Consider the following 15951-nt stretch of genomic DNA (forward strand, 5'->3'; position numbering starts at 1 on the left):
GGATGTTCATGGGTTCGTCAATCCGACAAACCGACCCAACCCAACCCTCTTTTAGGCCGACTAAGTCGTTTTAAAAAAACCCGATTCGTGGTTTGGTTTAAAAAATTTCAGACCGCATTAAATGGGTTGGGTACGGGTTCAAGATTTTTTCGGCCAACCCAACTCAACCCGATTTAACTTAAGCGCCGTTCGATAATTTAAATATAATTTATATATTATATGCAACTGTACATTATACAACATAAATATTTTCATTTATAGTTACATTTCGTGTATATGTATATGATTTACGACATGATGTACATTACTAAAATTTCAATTTAATCAAATTAAAAAAATAGTACTATAATCGTAAGTTCTACTATTCGAAATTAGCAGTTATATATAGTATTGAATTTTTTTTTAATATAATCATTCAATCCGTTCAAACCAACCCAACCCGACCCAAATCGATGTACGACCGATTGGGTTGGGTTACGATTTTATATTTTACGGGTTGGGTCGAAAAATTTTAAACCGATTTAATTCGGTTGGGTCATAAAAACGCCTACAACCCGGCCAACCCAACCCATGAACACCCCTAAAGTATTAAAATCATGTTAAAAGGCTAGCCAAAATTAAAAATAAATAAATAATTTTACATGTTAATTATAAAAAATTACAAGTTAAATATATGCAAAATTTAAAGAATAGTAATTTAAATTTTTGAGTTTTATATCAGGTAGATTTTCGAGTACTTGGACTCGGATTTTTAAAATACTTTAAATTAAATAAATATTAAAATATTATCTTATCCGAGTTTTTACATGAACATGAAAATAGCGCATACCGATCTCGGGAACAAGCTCTAATCTACATGTAAAAATTCTATATTTTATTTTATTTATATTACTATTTTTTAATAACACAAACAAATAATAGTTAAATTATTCAAAAAGTTACTGACTTGAATTTTTATTTCTCAATTTTAATTTTAAATATTTGTAAGTCATAAGCGCATTTTTTGTTCATACCATGCTTCAATTTTTAAATCATGCTCATCAATAGGAATGAGAATCATTTTTTTCAAATCGACAGATAGATATCAGATCGATTCGACCCGAACAATTTTTACTGAATCATATTTTTACGGTTTGGTTACGGGTTTGATTTTTATATTCAAAAAACCAATTGAATTTTGGCTATTTGTTTTTAAGCCAATTGAACCAAAACGACCCGAATACCTGAAACCCGATTTGAATAAAACCAAATCAAATCGAAACTCGACCAAAATCCATGTATTGAACTTAATATACTTTCATTATATGTTTATATAATATCTTTATATAACTGAAAAATGATCATATGATTGTTTATTTTAATTGAGTAAATGAATATAAATTAAATGGATTTGAGTTAGTTAGATATTTGATAAATGAGATTTACTTATTTGAAATGAAACATAGATAAAATGAGAAAGATAAATGAGTAAAGTAATTAAATATGAATAATAATCAACTGAGTATTGCTAAAGTAATTACTAAAGTAATTGCTAAATTAATCATAAATATTTTATCGTGTTTGAAATAATCTGGGGACATTTTAATTTTTGGTAAAAGATTTGGTAATGACTTTCTTTTTTTAAATACTTATTTGATATTTCCTACTTAATTTTGGGGTTTCGGTTAAACCTAATTGAACTGAAAAATCGGCGGTTCGGTTTGGATTTGAATATTGTGATTCAATTCGATTCGGCTTAGGTTTGGATTTGATAAAAAATTGGTACGATTTTGGTTTTTCCAATCCGAACCAAACATACCTATTGCCATCCATACTCATTATATTTTCTTAATATATAATATACATAAGAGAATCTTATCCACATTTTTAGGAGTCCTGGTCCCTGATATCAACATGATAAGGACCATTAGATTTTTAAATTAAAAGATTATGCCCGTTGGATCTAAAATAAAAACACATTCTATAACCGACGATAAATAGATATTTTAAATTGAATAAAATATTCTACCTTGATTTAAACCAAAAATAAGTATACATCCTAAACTGAATAAAATATTAATGCAAAATTCATAACTATCCTTTTTCTTCAATTTATGTATAATATTTATATGACAAAATTTTTAAACCATAATTACTCGTTCGTGAGTGTAATAGCATTAAAATCAAAGGAAAAAATCCACACTATTTACTCTAGCTAAAATAAAATTATACTATTGGTTGAGGTTAAAATAAAATTAAAAGAAAACTAAGTATAATTAGTTAGAGTTGATCGGTATAATGAATTTGAGCTAAAACAAAATAATAAGTGCTATAGATTCAACTAAAATAATTATATTATTGAACTAGTAATTCGTCAATTAGTATAATTGTTAGTGTTTGTGTCTTTGAGACAACACTATTATGTTTTGTTTATGACATTTATATTATTAACGTTTAGGTTCTATCGATTATTCTCTTTATAATTTATTATGTCTTAATTTACTACGATATAAATGTTAGATTAATAAATGTTCTTGGAATATGAAATGCATTCGATATATCTAAGTAAGCGACTTAGAAATGAGATTATAAGAAGAGTATTAATATTCGTAAAGATCCCTGGTCGAGTATAAATATTAATGGCCGATAATAATGTATTAAGATTAGTGTGTTTGTTGACTGATGATCACATCTCATTGATCATAAGTATAGTGATACTAAATCGAAAATACAGACACATGTAAATATACATGTGCTGGATAGACCCAATGTGCGATTTTACATATTTTTTGTGTCATAAATAATTCTCAAAGTGATAATGATGTAATGATCTTTATAATTAAAATCATTATATTTCTATATGAGAACTAATGTACTTTAATTAAATTAAAAGTTATCTTTGACCGGGTAATGATAACAGTGTACTTAGGTTATATTATGAATCATATAAGAAATATGAATGATAGAAATGATTTAACCCTCTTATTTTAAGTAATTATATTATTGATCTCTTGTGTGAGCTAGACTTTGAAATATGTGGCCGCGCTCAAATGTTGATTTGATAAGATAGTCTATGATCATTATCAATGAAACATGGATTAAACTATAATAAGGATGATAGATTACATACCTCTACTTTAATCTATAATATATGGTTAAAGAGATTATATTACACTGTATGTTATTCACGAAAGGTTTAATCGACCATGATAGGAATCAAACTGAATCTTGATGATAAGCAAATCACATTGCATAATTAGTCATATTGTAGCTTTCAACGGATAGCCATCCAAAGGGATACCAGTTGTAGGAGTAGCCCATCAACTGATGAGGTTTTTGTAACACTTTCTTTTAGATTCTTAGTATAGATAGCAATGTTATTATTCATTCAGAAGTCATGTTGACTCGGTGGATAATCAAAAATATGATAGTTAAATACTCGATGCCATGTAATTCTAATTAAGTGAAGTCAGCTACCAACTGCTAAGTGAAGCTACATCATCAATGGTTAACTACATCAACCCATAACCGACTAATCAAGTGACTATCAACGACCAAGGGAATTCCCATAGCTGGTGATAGTGACTTAATATTGGTCAAGTCCTGAGTCTAACACAACATATGGACTGATGGAAATCTCAGTAAAGAAAATGGAAGCCAATACACACATTGCACGTGATCTTGGATTCTGAAGAAGAAGAAACATTCTATATCCATGTATGACAAATTGGAGGGATCTTCATAGAAATATATCAAGATAAAATATAGCTTCATTTGTCAAGCCTCATGGGAAAGAATGAAGAAGAAACATTACTGGAACTCGAAGACTGTGTTATGTATTGTCTAGCAAGCATTGTAACTTGGTGGTATATAAACCAAGGTGTAGCAGACGTTTCACTTAAGAATAGGTTTACATTTTTCAGTGCCAAAGATAGATAGATTGAGAGATAGATAGATAGATAGAGAGAGAGAGAGAGAGATATCCTCCTCTAAGTGAAAAATATAAACTGCAGCAGTGAGATTACTTTGTAATCGTAATAAATTATTTCTTCAATTAAAACCCCAGGTGGCAATTCGAAAAAAAAACACCTGAAAATTTTGAATATCTGTGTTCAATTTTTATTTTCCAGATACGAATTATTATGTATACTTTAATTTGTATTCAACTGTTATGCAAGACATGCTTGTACTATAATAATACTAAGTCAAATTGAAATCCCTAAGTAAGCTATATGATAATCTAAGTTTGCATTGTGTATTGTGTTACTTGAGTCTATAAAAGTGTCAATAGATTAGACTAGAGTATTTTTCTATAAACAGTCTCAACCCTAAGAATAAACTCTGGAAGAAGATCATGAAGATCATGCCTCAGAGACATTGTGAAGAAGCTTGGACTTGAATAAATATATTTTGGGAAAAACATTTTAAGTCAAGAAATCTACAAGTTACAGATCAAGTGATATAGAGAAGTCATTCGAGAACTCCCGAATGACTTATCGAGAAGTCAAGACTAGCTTATCGACAAGTCTCAGAGATATTGGCAAGTCAAATGAGAATATGAAGATTAGAGATATCGAGAAGTCATTCCTGCATTCGAGAACTCAGAGTATCGGCAAGTCAAAATGAAGATATGAAGATTGGAGATATCGATAAGTCAATTTTATCATTAGAGATGTCAGAGATATCGACAAGTCAAAATGCTTATATAATCTCAGAGATATCGACAAGTCAATTCTACATGCAGAAGTTTGGAGACCTCGACAAGCCAAGTTCACTTATAGAGAACCCAGAGACCTCTACTAGCCACTTGTAGAGAACTAAGAGATCTTGATAAGTCATTATACTTATCGAGATGTCGAGTTCTCTATATAACAAACTGGAGATCTCGATATAAAACTCAAAGTACAAAATGCAGACCAGTTAAATATCCAAGATTGTCAATCAACAAACAAATCAATCACTGATTTGAAAAGTCTACAAAAGCAGTTTGAAGAGTTCAAGATCAAAGACCAAGATTAACTGACAAAGTACAAAATGGATTGAATCTATTAATAATGCATGCCCCACTCAGAATACTTATTTGATCAACTCAAGTATTTGGAAAGAAGCCAACATGAAAAATTCTTGATGACTTTGGCTGGAGATCCTTTATTCCAGGAAATCAAGGAGAATTTATCGATAAGTTTGAAGTTAAAGTAGTAAAACAAATCTTTATTTGATGTTCAGTAGGAGAAAGCTACATGATCTATAATCAGAGAATCAACAGGAACGTTACAGAATCATTCCATGATCTATCTGATGAAAAGAAGACTCAAGAATTGAATGATCACACCTTTGAAGATGCTTTCAAAATAGATTTTATGGAGAATGACGGGAAAGCAGCTGATGATGCTCTCAGAGGAATCATCAAGGATATTGCTAATCCAAGACATGTTGAAATAACAGTTGAACAACAAAATGGAGTAGCCATTGCTAAATTCAACAAAACAACCATGATCAAGATGTGCTAGACATTGATGAGTTATCAGTCGATAGAAAAACTGAAAAATGACATCAACTGCTAATGGAGTTGAAGTCTCACACTCAGGGGGAGTGTCAAAGAACTCGAGTTCAAAAAATATGCAGCTCATTGAGGTTTCATCATCAAGACTAAGCTTGCCCTCTCAAAGAAACTGGATAAAAGGTCATCCAGTCAATCAATCTTTTGGAGACACATCTGTCAAAGTGGAAACTAGAAGGTCACTCAAGAGGAATGCTTGTACAACAACTTCCTTTCCAAGAAAAAACCCAAGAAAGTGGAAGAAGATCTTCTAGATGAAATTGGATTATATCCAAGAAACAAGTGCTAAACCAATTTGCAACGAACAAAGTCAGGATGCTGGTACCTAGACCAAAAGAGACATTTCATTCATTGAAACTAAGTAGGTACTTAGGGTAGATGGAAATGGAACGATTATAAGAAATAGTTCTAGTACATCTGTTGAAGGCTATCTGTAGGAAGTGAAGATTGACAGTGATGGTACATCTGCAAAAATCACTCATGTCAACTTTTGCCATACTTGAAATTAAAACTAAGGTAGAGAGAGTGGACATTTCAAGAGATAAGATTTTAGTTGGTTCTCCTTTATATTTAACTAATAGTAGACCAAATATTATGTTTATCATAAGTCTTTGTGCTAAATCTCAGTCTAGTCAGAAAATCTTACTCATTCTATAAAGAAGTTATTCAGATATCTTAAGAGATCAACAACTCTGGGAAATTCGTACCCTAGAGATTCTGAGTCTAATCTAACGGGCTATTCAGATGCAAATTATGCAGTTTGCAGATTTGACAGGAAAATAAATACAGGGAGCTATCAACTTCTAGGAGGAAAACTGATATCTTGAGTTAGCAGGAAGCATTACCCTGTTTCAACCTCTATTGAAGACATTTCAGCTGGAAGCTGTTGTGCTCAACTCTTATGGACAAAGAATCAACTTGTTGGTTATGGCTTGCAGTTGGAAAGAACTCCAACCTTCTGTGACAACACTATTTCTATAATATCCGGAAAAATTATGTGAATATTTTATATAAATAAATAAATAAATATTATGTGTTTATATAGTAAAATGTTCAGTTGCCATGATATTACATGTTATAACTGTTATTTGTGTTCCCGTGTGGACCAGAAAGTTTTTTGAGTGATTATTATGTGTTTAAAATGCATTTATATGAATCGATCTACAATCTGGACGCGTATTTATTGGCGTCTTTATCGAGGTACTCATTTTATCTCTTTTTATGTGCATTTGAATGTATTATAAGTGTTTTATGGGGTACTCTGTTAATTTAGGAATCGTTTCGTTTTTTCAAAAATCAACGGACCGGGACCCCACCGGGATGTCAAAGCCCACAAAATTTGTTTATTTATTTCTATTAAATCAAAGATCTTTCTAATAATACGTGCTTTCGTATTTTTGAAATGTACGTAATTTTCAGGGAATTTTGGTATAAATCTTGTTTTTATTTACAAATAATATTTTAATAATACTATCCCGTAAAATTATTATGTCCGGGCTTGTTATCTTAATTACGAAATAAAATAGTACCAATTTATGATTTATCGGGATTATTGTTACAGATGTCAATAAGCCTTTGTAATTATCTATATCTTTTAGTAAACTCAAAAAAAAAAATCAGATAAATATAAATACCTTATCTTCCTTTCGTTTATCTGATAAGAAGAGTTTGGAAATTCAGTTATCAAAGATCAATTTATAGCAGGAGATTTATCAATTCGTTTGCAGCAATCAACATATCAAATTAAAGCCCTGATCGAGACGATCATTTTGATATCGAGTTCATCAATTAAGGTCGAGTATTTCGCATAGTCGACTGTTCTTCAATTTCTTAAAATTTGGAACTTTCATGTTCTTTAATTTTGAGATGATTTTGATTCCCAACTAAGTTTACCGATAGTCCCTAGAATCGGATCATGTATTTGTTGGTATCATTTGACTGCAAAACCTACTAAGTCGAGTTAATTTTATAAAGTTTCAGTTTGTTCTTCAATTTCTGAATTATGATTGATTGATTGTTTGTAAGTTTAGATGCTTCTATTGGATTGTATTCGTCTCGAACATCAGTTTGATAGGTGATTTGTAGAGATTTGGGTGTGTTGTAAAAATCAGAAATTGCCCTATTTTTCAAATCGATTTTATGTTCTTATCAGTGATTGTTAGGAGATATGGATGTGGGAAATAGATTATACATAACGTAAGCTTCATTTTCGTATATACTTGTTGAGGATCAAGGAATGAATATGTTAATTTGGATTTGGTTATGTGTACTTGTGGTGATGCTCAATTGGAGAGGATGCAAAGATGGGTTATGAAGCTTACTTGGACAACAAGGAATAAAGGAGCGGTGCATGAAGTTGGACAAGTAGCTGATTATTATATAATTATTAATTCGAATTTTGCTTGCAATTTTTTACCTTTCACTTGAAAGGGTTTTTCTTGTTTTAAGCACTTAGGATTTTATTTTCCTATTTGGATTTGGTTTTTGTCTTTATTCTATTCGAATTTGGTTCTTGGAATCCTATTGGGTTTGGGTTATTGTCTAAGCCTATAAATACCCTTCTCATGTAATCTTTTAAGGGAAACAATGAATGATATAAAACTTGTGTTTTGAGATTAACTATGAGTAGTTTTTCTTTTCTCTAAACTTCAATTACTGGATTGTTTTGAAGGTTAGATTCGAATTACTTAGTTTCTGGATTGATCTAAACAATTTGAGATTCAAAGTTCACGTTTCTGGATTGATCGTGTTCTTTTGAAATATCCTTTTCTTCTCTTATCCCTTTTCTTCTTCTTCTTTTCTTTATCTGTGGAGCGATCCACATCAATACTGCGCTGAATTTGGTGTTGAATCGGAAGAAATTATTGTTGGCCAGAAATCCGAGCTCGTCATCGGCTTTAATGGTGATGGTAGCCGGATTTTAGGTCCCTGTTGTTGTTTAATGCTGTTGATGGTTTAACTAAACTAGATAAACGATTGTGAAATGGCTGGGTGGAAGAATTGAACCAAAGGGAGCCGTTTTGGTTCTCGATCGAGGCTGCCGGAATCGGGAAGAATCGCCGGATTCTGGGCTTCTTTCCCAGTTTCCGATGAGTTCTTCACCGACCCGTTTGCCCGACCTTTGACCCGGTTTCATAACCCGGGTTTAATCCCCCTTACCCCCATTTTAATTCCTAAAAATTGTTTGTGGAGTTTTCTATTTATAAAAAAATTCAAAATTCTTTCTTTTATTTTCAAAATCATTTCTTTTAATCTCAAAAACCATTTAGTTATTATATTAAAATTCTAAATAAATTATTTACTTAATTATTTTAAATTTCAAAAATTATTTTCTTATATTATTCTTTAAAAATCAAAATTTGATTTAATTATTTATAATTTATTTTAAGTAATTATTTATAGATTTATTTAATTGGTTAATTTAATTAATTATATTTATAAATAGTTAGATAATATATAATTATTTATAATTATTTCGAATAATTCCTAAAAATTACTTTTAAACTTTTAAAATTTATATTTAGGTATTTAAAATCAATTAATATTATTATTAATTGATTTATTTATGTTTTATTTCTTATTTTATTTCTTAATTTATTTATAATAAATAAACCATTCGTCCATTTAATACGAAACGAACGCGTATAGACTCAAAAAAATATTCCTCTTTCAATAAAAATACTTTCGAGACCTAATTTCTTTTGCATTGAAAGGTCATTTGATTTATGAGTCATTCTGAGTTCCATATCTGATCGAAAAATATTGTTATATACCTGTTTTCAATTCTAAACGTACTGAGACCTGTATGTTGACAATGTGACTTATGTGTTACATGAATTATGTGATTACGTGTTATACGAATAACATGGTTACGTGTTACATGATATGCATGCAATTTGTTTATCATTCTAAATGCCATGATTAATTACAAATGATCTAGTAGATGTCGAGATGTATAGTTACGTCAATTGAGCTTGGTTTTGTCAATTAAGATAGTCCTTTACGTTTATAGAATCGAGTAGCAAGGAGTACAGTCAAGTGATAGACGGAGTTGGTAGCCAACAGGTATAGACCATGGTTATAGTAAAAAGTTATCAAGCATACCAGGAAAGTTTTCTGTACTATTCTAAATTCAGAATAGTTTATCATTATACTATCAGATTGTTAATTATATCATGCCAGTAATTCTCGAACCTCCTTGTGTTATATTGTAAGTACTGTTTCCCCTATTCTAAGTTCAGAATAGCTAAACGTTTACATATTTCGTTAAAATTACTCTATACAGTAGAACTTTGAGATGAGATTAGCGAATAATTAATTGTTCTAGTTATTTCGCCATTAGTTGTTGAGATGACTCCAGACCATGTGAAATGGGGAGTTATATTGTTAAGGATGTCATTTGATTCGGCTCCTTTGATTAAAAATGTTTTATGGATTTGATGAATGCGTAAGTGACCGAAGCGGATGGTCCAGCGGAGGGCTACGTATAATATAAAATATTATGATACAACTTGTGCCATAGGTAAATATATTGTCTTTTATTTGAGTACTCATGTTTTGGGACATGTTTCTACGAATCATGATCCAGTGCTATCACACGGGTTGATCAGCATGTGATAGTACGTCCGTCGGTGAAAGATTACAATCTAAAAATTATCGTTTATTGTTTATAGCTTGTTTAACTTCTATTGTTGATCAAATATCACTGTTTATATCCTGTTATTCAGTTATTATCAAAATATGGTTATAATTTCAAGCATATACTTTATACTGCTTGCTGGCCATTTCTTTTGCTCATACTTATTATTATTCTAATCTTTCAGTTATGCCAGAGCAGACCTGAGTTCCAGGTTTCACCAAGAGTTGTGTGCTGGTAAATAGTTGGTGTGTTTTCTAGGTAGACTGTTTTGGGACGCTTGAATAGTCTAGAGGTTTGTAATAAAATTTGAATAGTTTGTAAAACTAAATAGACTTATGGCTTGTAATAACATTTGTTTTGTATTAGTGCCTGTTTCATACTATAACCTGTGATCGATCCCGTTGCAGGCAAGATGTCATATTTATTATTTTATTATGCTGTGCCTATTTTAGTTTTGTTTATCGGTTAGTGACCCCCAAATCTAGACCCCGGATTTGGAGGGCGTCATAATATCTCTTGCAATAATTGAGAATTCGGTTCAACACTAAAAAATCAAGCACATTGACAAGAAAATATCTATACCAAGCCACTCATGAATCTACTATTACCAGATTGGTAAGTGGGCTATTTATGTGAAAATTAATCTCAATCTCTATTAGATATGTGCTAAAAGTAGCCAGTTTATATGTTATAAATTTTGATGAAAAGTTATTTTCTAACAAATTGGTAATTTTGCATGCCAAAATTACTCTATCAATTGCCTTGTTGGCAATTGACAATTATAACATACAAACTGGATATATGTTCAGTAGATGTTCATTAATATTTATTGTATTATTTGAGCGGAAATTACTAAATTATCTTACTTTATACTTAGTAACCAAGTGATTAAATATGACTCCTATTTTAGTTATATTTTCGGGACCAGGATGGTTAAGGGATTGATCAAATCAACTTTAACTGTATCAACAGATATTTTTAGCCGTTGATAGTCAAAATAAACACTTGGAGTCCAAATGTACAATCTTGCAATTGATAAACAAATTACATGTCAACTACTAAGTACTAACCATTACTACAAGTAACAGAGTAATAGACATCGGTCATGAACCGATGTTTAAAAAATTTACAAGCGATGTCTTCGCATGTGTAGAGAAATATCCAGTTTATTAGACATCGGTTCACAACCGATGTTTACGATTAATCTAGACATCAGTTATAACTTAGAAACTGATGTCTCTGTTTTAAAATCTCATATTTTAATACAAGATCATGATTTAAATATTAGTTTATCTTGTAATTTTTCTCAATTTAAGCATGGGACACACAAGGGAAAAAAAGACAAAGACAATGTTTATTCAAATCAGGACTTTGTCAATTAGTACTTTTGACATCAATTATTTTTTGCACTGATGTAAACTGTATTGTTAGACAATGGTTCTGTAGGCCTGTATTCGTGATCACTTTTGAACTATTGTTAAAGATGTAACTTAACATCAGTTTTCTTAAACTAAAATTATGTTTTGTCCATATGAGACATTAGTTCCTCTATAATCACCTAATGTCAGACCTCTACGAGACATCAATTTTTGTTTTAATAATGATTTGTTTTGGGCATTTAAACATTATAATTTTTATAAATGATTTGAACCAAAATAAACTAAAACCATATATAATATAGCAAACTAAACCAAAAGGCCTACTATTCATTACCAAATAGCCAGTTTTTACACCAACTATTCAAGTATCCAACAAAATTCTAGAAACCGATACATACCAAAAGTACAAAATCCTAACAAGGGACATCAGTGACTAGAAAATAAACAAAATATAATTATAATAAATAACAATAAATGATAATTTTGTAGGAAACTGATAATTACTTTCTTTTGCCGGTAAGTTCGTATACCAGTGTCATGTTAGCCAAAGTCGTTTAAAGTAGTCGACTTCTCAAGGAGACATTCTCCTCATCTTTTGAACATTGGAGAGACTCTTTATTTTTCACTGCACATAATTATAAACAACACATACACACACACACATATATATATATATCAATAAGGATATACCTTTATGTCAAACTAAAATAAGCAACGTGGAAGGTTTAAAAGGTAAAAGAATTACCTGGAATCTTAAATACTTTTATAATAGACTTCATAGATGTCATAGAATTGGGACCTGTTAGTGAAAAGAAAATTATAAAAATGTCAACTCAATAGCAACCAATTTTAACATAAATCTCTTTTCTTTTTTATATATTATCCTTGTAATAAGAGATGCTTTCTTCTTACCTAGTATATTTATATTTTTCTATGAGCAAAACTAGGCTACAGTAGAGAAGTTCAATGTTAATTAAATAAAAAATTAGAGAAGTGGCAATGAATACAACTAAGTATATGTGTATAACGTAATGATGGGAAAGTAAATAAGGTAGACAAACCCAAAAGCAAATCATTTAACATTAGTGTATCTATAATTCCAGTTTGCATTGGTGTAAAGGATAATGAGATACCATGATTTTGAAAATCAAGTAATCTTGACATCAAAGATATCATCCCCTTAATAACCTGAAAATGGGACACTTTGTTATATTAGGTGTAGATATAACCTAGATTGGTGATGGGAAGCAAGCTTGCTAACCATTTGTTGGTGAGTTATGAGTGGCCAAATCCTAATCTATTCCCCTTATCACAAATATAACATATTGGTTGTACATTTACCCTAAAAACTATTATAAATGATCCATACAAAAGGAAATACAGATCAACCAAAGAGAAGACAAGAAGTAAGTAAATGCATAATGATTTCAAAAAATATAAAGAAATAAATAACATGCATCACAAACAAGGGGACATCTGATTAGATATTGAATGCAACACGGGGGGGGGGGGGTAAATGTGTTTCTGTGAACTTTAGCCTTTTTAAACTTGTTTGGATCTTAGGTGAACAAAACAATTTAGATTTTGCAGAGATATTATGTTTATAGAAATAAATCAACAAGAACATTATTTCAAAACTTACTTAATTTATATTAATTAAATTTGTCTTGCTACAAATTTCGTGTTCTTAAGAAAATAAGAACTCAGCTTCTATCTTGAGAGAATACAAGAAAGTTTGATCTGTTTTGTTACTTTTAAACTAAGGACTAGTGCATGCTTTATAGACTAGCAACACGGGTGTACAAGACTTGCACTAAAATGTACTGAAGTAATTTCTAAAACAATCTTTTTCTATTTCTGTTTTTAGCTTAGCAAATATGTGCAGAATCTTGCAGGTCTGTGACCACCCTTTGTCCTCTTAATCTTGGCCCTTGATCTTGTACTCTCCCAGTTACTTTGTAGACTTGTTAATCTAGTGAATACATTTGTTGACTGATAATATTGAATCTTGAACTTGTCTACATTCTGTATTTGAGAAGTATGTCGAGATCTCCAGTTTGTTCTATAGAGAAGTAACATCTCGATAAGTATAATGACTTATCATATTTCTGAGTTCTCTATAGGGATACTTGACTTGTCTAGGTATCTAGATTCTTGCATGTGAAATGACTCGTTGACATGTCTGAGATCTCTACATGTAGAAATGACTTATCGATATCTCTGATTCTTCACATTTTTATTTGACTTGTCAATATCTCAGAGTTCTAAATATGCAAAAATGGCTTGTCGATGTCTCCAGTTTTCTACATCTTCATTTGACTTGTCGATATCTCTGAGACTTCTCTATAAGTCATTTTGGACTTCTCGAGTGACTTCTCTATATGAATTAATCTGTGACTTGTCGATATCTTGACTTAGCATATTTTTCATAGAACAGTTTATTCAACTCCAAGCTTCTACACTTTTCTCTGAGGCATGATCATGGCTTGATCTTCTTCCAGAGTTTATTCCTTAGCTTGAATCCGTTACAGAAAAATCCTCCAGTATAATCTTTTAACATTTTTACAGACTCAAGAAATACAATACATGATACAAAATTGATTATCAAACAACTAAATCTTAGGGTTGTCACTGTGTCTTAGTCTTGTTATTATACAGGCATGTCTTGCACACAATCTCCCCCAATTTGTGAGAAGATTTCTTAACATAAATTCATACCTGATTACAAGACTAACCCCAAGCTAAAATCAATTACATAAAAACTGACAGATTGACAATACAAACTTTTATACATTTGATAATTACATAAGTTCAATAATTACAGCCATCAAGTGAATTTTTCATAGTCTGATTCTTTCCTAACTAGTTCCTTGAGATTTACTAGTACTTGAAGTTCTTCAATTATTTCTGTCCCTCTTAAGGCTTCTACCAGCTTAATCCATTCATTCAATGAGTAACTGTTGAGGTAACCAACTCTGAATCTTGAGAATCTGCCAACTTGAATGTTTAGAAAATGTCCATCTTTAGATTCTACTCATCCCCTTGCCTTGAGTTCATTTGATCTTTGCTCAAACCTCTCTATTTTCCTGGCATACTGTCTGTCCATTTCCTCCTTTTCAGCCTTTATCCTAGCATGTCTTTCATTTCTTTCTCTCAGTCTTTCAAACATCACAACCTTCCACATCCTTGTACTCGTATCCTTTTCCTTCATCAAGCTAATCACCCTCTTTAATTATGTGGTTGAGAATGTTTCCATTACTTCTCTGCTAAGAAAAATGAAGGAGCCATCCAAATAGTAGATTCTTACTTCAGACAAAGAAACAACCCAAACTTTGACTATTTCTTCAGATAGTTGTTGAAAGTAGTCATCATTTGTTATGCTCATGTTTAGAGGTAGAAAATCATCTTGATTGAAGCAGTTCCAGATGACAATAACATCAACTTGCATTTTCTTAGGTTTTCTCCCAACAGTCTTGAACTGAGTTTTGGTTAGAGGCTTGAATGAAGGTAGGTTTTTGATTTTCTTTAGTGTGAATTGGATGGATCTGATTGGTATTTTGAGTAAGGTGTTTGCAGTTTGTTTATAACACCCTCCAAATCTGGGGTATAGATTTGGGGCATTATTAACACTAACTACTCACTAAACCTGTACAAGCATAATATAAATAAAATAATTACCCCGAACTACTACTACTCAGGATCTTTTCAAGGTTAAGGATTGAAAATAAGAATGACAAACTAACTTTATTATAAACCAAACTAAACAACTGTCTCAAGAACTCTCTTTATTACAAAACATTATTCTATTCACATTTTAAACTAGACAACTTTTATTCAAACTATCACTATTACTTATCCTGTTACATCTGATCTGGAAACTCAAAGCTCTCTTCTGGGATAGGGACAAACACCCTTGGTATAAGAGGGTCCCGCTACTTGACTCGCTTCTTGACTACTCGGGTTCTGATGGGTTTCATTCTCTACCTTAACTGAAAAACAAGATGAACAACAATAAAAGGGGGTGAGCCAAAATTGCTCAACAAGCCTGCAACAATGTATATAGTATAAAAACAGAAGAATAAATGAACCATAATCTGCTGGTTTGAACAACCATCTATTTCTGTATAGAATAATAACTTGCCATTACTGGCGAGTTTCAAATGAACGAGATTGAAAACAAGAACCAATATATACACTATAACCTACTGATCAGTCAGGATACAGTGCAGATCTATACCCAACTGCATAGACCCCACCAACATAAGGGGTACCCAGGAAACTATGGCCTAATAATCAAGGGTCCGGTTAATACCCGACCCGTATCGTAACCATCCAGTCCATAGCTTAGCATCCAGAACAATCGGTATGCTTTTGATGTATCCCAACGTCAGGAT

This window comes from Apium graveolens, chromosome 8 (genome assembly GCF_009905375.1).
Source record: "Apium graveolens cultivar Ventura chromosome 8, ASM990537v1, whole genome shotgun sequence".
NCBI classification, from domain to species: domain Eukaryota; kingdom Viridiplantae; phylum Streptophyta; class Magnoliopsida; order Apiales; family Apiaceae; genus Apium; species Apium graveolens.